Source organism: Anas acuta, chromosome 5 (genome assembly GCF_963932015.1).
Source record: "Anas acuta chromosome 5, bAnaAcu1.1, whole genome shotgun sequence".
In the NCBI taxonomy this organism is placed as follows: Eukaryota; Metazoa; Chordata; class Aves; order Anseriformes; family Anatidae; genus Anas; species Anas acuta.
Window position 1 is genome coordinate 21,024,854 of NC_088983.1, and position 6,000 is coordinate 21,030,853.

At 36.2% G+C, this 6,000-nt stretch overlaps 1 long non-coding RNA gene across 2 annotated transcripts in view; it reads right to left on the reverse strand.

The window, feature by feature from the left end:
• The window catches only part of LOC137858163 (uncharacterized), a 29,640-nt gene extending 24,053 nt beyond the window's left edge, over window positions 1–5,587 (reverse strand). For both annotated transcript variants that reach the window (XR_011097538.1, XR_011097536.1), the window contains exon 1: window positions 5,450–5,587. This is a non-coding gene — a long non-coding RNA (uncharacterized lncRNA). The remainder of the gene's footprint in view (window positions 1–5,449) is intronic.
• Window positions 5,588–6,000: the final 413 nt, after the last annotated feature.

Here is a 6,000-nt window from a genome sequence, read left to right on the forward strand (position 1 = left end):
ACATCAATAAATTTTTTCATAGTGTTTTGGAGAGGATGTCTTGCTCCCATTTAGGGCAGACTTTGGAAAACAGGAGGGGATGCAAAAAAACAAAAACAAACAAACAAAAACATGGAATTGGAGAATGCTAGTCAAGTTCTGAACTTCCTTGACTGGAAGATTCAGAATGAAGCTATATCCTCCACCCTTATCCCTATACATACGGAACTATTGAATACACAGTTTGACTGCCTGTAATATTTTAAAGAAATAAGAGTCAAGTCTAAAATGAAAGAAATATGCAGGCAATTACACCCAGATGGACTGTAATCTCTAGGTCTTGAAATGTTAAGTTGCTTCTTTACGTAATCAACTGGTTCCTTCTGTCTTATTAAGGATTTATTTCCTTTTTCCCCCTACAACAGGATTAAGTTCATAATTTAATCATACAGTCTAAACAAATTTCTTTTTTTCTCTTTTTTTTTTTTTAAGCCTGAAAAGAGGCGAATTTATATGTGGATTTTCAATAAACAGTGCTTTCATTTTACCTTTTTCAATTAAATGGCTTATGCTTAATTTGAATGCATCATTGCCATTGTTCCTACCAACGTTTTATTTGCTTTGTGATTCTGCTTTAATTCTAAACTAATGCATTTTCTAGGATTTTCTGAACAATCTTATTCTCCATGCTCAGGGGCTGCATTTTTGAGAGTTTCAGAAGTCTATCAAAAATAATAATAATTGGTTATATTTAATATTGGAGCGTGCATGTAGGTATAAATAAGGTCTAAACATCTAGGAACGATACGCAGAAAAAAATGCACAGACTTCTAAAATTCTTTGAGCCCCTTTGCAGTTTATCAAAGAAACCTTTACAACAACACTGTAGTATATGCAACAACTACATGGACTTACTTAATGTCTTGTTGGGAGATTAGGAAAAAAAAAAAAAAAGCTACAATTTTGCTTTATTGGGTACCTTTTCCATCTGCAGGCAGGTGAAGGGCAGCAAAGCTACCCAGGGCAGTAAGGAAGGGCTCACTGAATGGAGTCATAACAAAACTGAATCCTTTCAAAGGACTTGTCTTCAGCAAAGAAGCCTAAAAGATAGATGGGAGCAAACAAAGCTGTTTCAATATAAAGAGCTCCATTAAATGCTTGAATGGCCCTTACTAATGCATAAAGCTCTCCACGATGGAGCTGTGCGTGTGTAAAGCAGGTGCTAGGCTGAGGGGCAGACACTGGAATGCAATTGCCAGTTAGCGTTCCTTTTTCTGCCTGTTCAAGATAATCACTTCAGTGCCCATAATGCATCTTGGTGAGAGTTATTGCTGCAAATCAAGAGTTTTAAACCCTTTAGCAACAGTTAAAATTGCTCCATTTGGAGACAAGATGGAGAACACTGAGGAAATACAAATAGCAGAACAGAGAAAATTCAGTTCAGTTGCAGTCTTTGTGAGAAACAAATGGGCTGACCTGGATTAACGAGGCTAATAATATTACACAGTGCTTTGCCCTTCTCTAGTAGTTTCCACCTGAGCCTCTCAGCTTTTGCTTGAGGGAAGGAAGCATTTATTTCCCTCCTGTGTTTGGGGAGTTGAAGAGCAAGAAATGAAAGTGATTTGTCCAAGCCTGCGCAACAAGCTTCAAAATGAGCTGAATGTATACCCCCAAAACCTGACTTTCCCTTCTCCAAGATCACTGGCACTTTCAGAAAGGTAGCATAAGACGCAGAAGGGTTTTAGTGCCACAAAGACTGTTCAATTCAGAACAAAAAAAAAAAAAAAAAGTGCTTCATTGTTTTAAAGAAAAAAACAAAAACACCATGGAAATTTGTGAGAAAGGGAGTGTCAAAGAATTTGCATGTGCTTGATAAAACTAAATGAAACTTTTAACTTCCTATAGACATTTGTATGTAGAAGATAGATTTATTTGAGCACTTTTGTTGTTGGTTTGTGAGGTTTTTAATTGTTTAAACAAAAGAAATGAAGCAGCTGTTTCCACTGAAACAAGATGACAAGTACTTTTTAATTAAAATTCTATTTGGTGCATAAAACTTCATTTTATATTTCTTGACATAAAAAAAAAAACAACTCAGTATCTCACAGAAAATGATGCTTTTGTCTGAAAAGCTTGATTCAATTACTTCTTTTTCTTTTTTTTTAAATAGGAAGATTTGCAGCCTGAAAACTACCAATGACTTGTACCATTTGCTCGTTTGGATCCATGCTATAAGTAACTTAATTACCTACTAAAAGCACTGTGATAATCAAGTCCAGCAAATAGTCTCATTGTATCTTTGAATATTAGAGAGCACTATATAGGGAAATTAAGACAGGGAGTCCTTGCATATACATAGAGATTTCCAGAAAGAATTCACCTACCAAAAACCTCTCCAGATCAAGGGTCCCATTGAAACAAAGTGTCCCTAACTCTGTCACAGTAGTGACACTTACTGTGATCACTTTCATTTCACAGCCTATCCACAAAGCCATAGGAGCAACAACAGTGAACTCAAGGCCACAGCACTTGTCTGGTTTTAAATGTATAAATTAAGAATGTGTTTCCACAGGGCTTTCTAAAGTCCTTAAAACTTCTGCCCGTTTAAATTTTCTGATGAATACCTTAAAGTTAGTTAGAATAATTTGAATTCATGCAGATTAGAATGAAAGACAGAAGTCTCTGGTAATTCCTGGTAACCACATCAAGCAGGATTTCAATTCCATCTGCAGGTTAATCAGCGAACAATACATTTGACTACATACCTTGCACAGATTTGTCAGTTTATAGAATGCTTTGGGGAATCTTATAGCCAGAAACTATTGTTACAATACACTTCACTACACTAAAACCTGTTGAGCACGTATTTTATAATTGCAGAAGGCTCATATTCATTGGTATCAATTCTGTGACATGTGAACGTCCCTGCTGTGTCTGATTAGATCACTCTACCTATATGCTATCATCATAGTATCAACAATTCAGTTAATCTGGATAGTTTCTTAAATCACTGTTTTCTCATCGGCTGCTATTCCTCTCTTATCTGGCTCCCTGCTGCATGCATAAACACTAATTACTGGTCTTCTGACTTGCCGTCTCAGTGCCTTTAAGACATGATGGAACATCAGCTGTCCCAGGTTTCTTTTCAAAGCACAAGGTGGCTATTTCATCACAGCTGAAATCTTTGAATGTTCTTAAAAATAAATAATATCCTTCACCCTTGGAAATGGAGAAAGTATGGCAATGATCAGTGATTCACAGTGTGGGATTTTTAAACACCTCATTTTCATCTTACTTGAAGTATTTTATGCCTTTGAAATAAAGAAGCTAACATGAGATGAACTGCCTTTCTGTCTAACAGCAGTGTGTCTTGCATTAATGATCAATTACACCTACATCCAAGAACAGACTCATACTAAGAAAAGTAATAAGGTTTAAACTTGAAATTACAATGAATAGAATTGTGGCAATTTTGCACCTTTTCTCACTTATACGAGAAGATCTCACAACTGATGTGATAATTCTACATTTAACACAAAGTAACAATTTTCGAAGAAAAAAAATGCCAGGTGGCATTTGTCAAATGTATGACAGGTTAATTCATAGTGGGCATCAACTAGGGAACCCAAGAAGCTGCATTTGGAGGCTTCGGGGTTCAGTTTGTCCTCTGACTGATGCCAACTTCCTAATGTCACTTTGTCTTTGCCTCTTTTCTCCTCTGCAGAAAGAGGACACTATTTTATCTTTTTCAACACAATGCTGCAAAGCTTGCCCAATAGTATCTCTACACCACATTTGCTACATTCAAGTGCAAGACACTCACAATGCTTTGGCCAGTAGATTGCTACTATACAGAAGAAATGTACGCTCCACCCACCGCTATTCCTTAAAATGTACAGATTACAGTTATTTTCTTTTTTTTCCCCACTGAAACACTGAGTATAATTCAGGCTTAAACATTTTGCTATAGTGTCCTTCTTTGTCTAAACAAAGTTGTCATCTTTATTTACTATTTAATGCAACAATACTTCTCCCTTGTCTCACAATAATTTGAATAGAAGCTGAAGATGGACTTCCCTTAGCAGGTAAGGACACAGAGAAGAATTACAAAAATGAGTACAGAACCAGGAAAAAAGTGTTTTCGGCAATATTTTTAATGAAACTAAACATATTAACCAATTTAATCACTGGAATAATATGAATAATTTGATTGTTTCACAGAGATTCCTTTTAGGAAGACAGTATGTTCCAATAAGATTCTTTCGGTCTGATCAAAAAAAAAAAAAAAAAAGCAATTGCTGGAAATTAAAAAATTAAAATCAAACTAAAATTAACAAAATAGGGAGCAATTTTAAACAGTGTGGATGGAAAAAAAAAATACTACCCAAAGAAATATTGCCAATTTCTTGATGAACTATTTTTTGAGAAGATATGTTTCAGTCAAAGTGCAAGAAAAACTGCGTGAATCTAACTGGCCCATGGTATACAAAAAGCTGGACTGAATGATCCTTCCTGGCCAAAGAAATCTGTGAGTACTCCTTATCTCCAGCATTATGGGTGGATTCAAGGCAACATCCTTCCTAAAAGCTCACCCAAGACATGACTCCTTTGTCTTTTAATGAAATTCTTAATTTGAAGAAAATTTAATGCAGAGTTTCACAAAGACAGAACACTTAAATTACTGGACTGTGATTCCACAGCTTCTGGAGCTTCCCTTGAAAAAGGCCACCCTCCTATTTCTATTCTATGCTGTCAATTTAATAATGCAATCCTTACCCAGGCAAAACTCCAGCTGTTCTCACGGAATAGGGAAAATGACGTATGGCCCTTCTGTGAACAAATGAACATCTACATTTTTTCCTGAAATAGCAGGCTTCACTGTATAAACCGGATTAATTACAGACCAAGTTGACAGTGCTGCCTGTCATTATAATGAAAATTCTTTGGCAATCTTAGAGGCTACAATGCCACAGCACTTACACAGTCTGAATTTAAGTTTCTGTGCCAGGTATCTGCCAGGCTGATCACTGTTACTACTGTTTAACAAAGAAAAAGAAGTTGACTGAAACCATTCAGCTGTTCCTGAGAATATATCCACAGGAAAATATTTGGTTGTATTAAAATATTATTGAGGCATTCTTTTCTCTGAAATGTATTATTACCTTCCTGCTTTGAATCAGGCACTGCAGTTTGGCAGGGAAGCCAGGGGGTTTCTTTTGCAATCAGAGAGGTGGTCTTTATGAACCTTGTGAAAACTTCTCCTCATTTAGCCAATAAGCGTTTGAAAAACCACAGCTTTCATGCTCAGCAGGGACTTATTTTAGCAACTTGAAAGTTCTAATGATAATTTTCCAGGCACTTGGAGGCTCTTGGGCTTAGAGTCTCCACACTGTTCACACACACCAACAGTGGTTCATAGTAAGCAGGGTTTCAAGAAGGAATGTTTAGACTACACATGCACTTTATATACCTGATGGTGGTTCCGTATGTTCATTCTTCACTACCTTTGTAATCTTTCAGTGATTTCCTTTGACATACTTAGCTTCTGCTCCTTTTTTCTCTAGTCACATGGTAAAGTAAGATGATACCCAATGCCAGAAATGTCCAGGGTTCCTGAAAGGTAAAAAAAAAAAATAATAATAATAATTTAGAAAAACGTTAGCAAATCAAACTGCTTAAAACCTCGATGCTCCCTCAGTTAGTTACCACTACAATAAAGAACGAGGAAAGGAGTTCAGGGACACCTGAGGAACCACAGAAGACCTGAAAAGACAAATACATTAATATATATCTTCTTAGAAAATGAACCATTCTAGTAGGTATAGATTTTATCTGAGAAAGTTTGTTTTTTTTCCAGTATTTTCCTTTTTTCCCCCCTTCTCTTCTGCTTCTAGGTCCATGCCTTTAAATGGCCAAACCAGAACAGCATCGGTCCTGAGATCTGATTCTGAGTTTCATCAGCATAAGTAAAATGATTTAGGCAATCATAAAATGATTCCATTGCACTCAAAACAGTGTCAC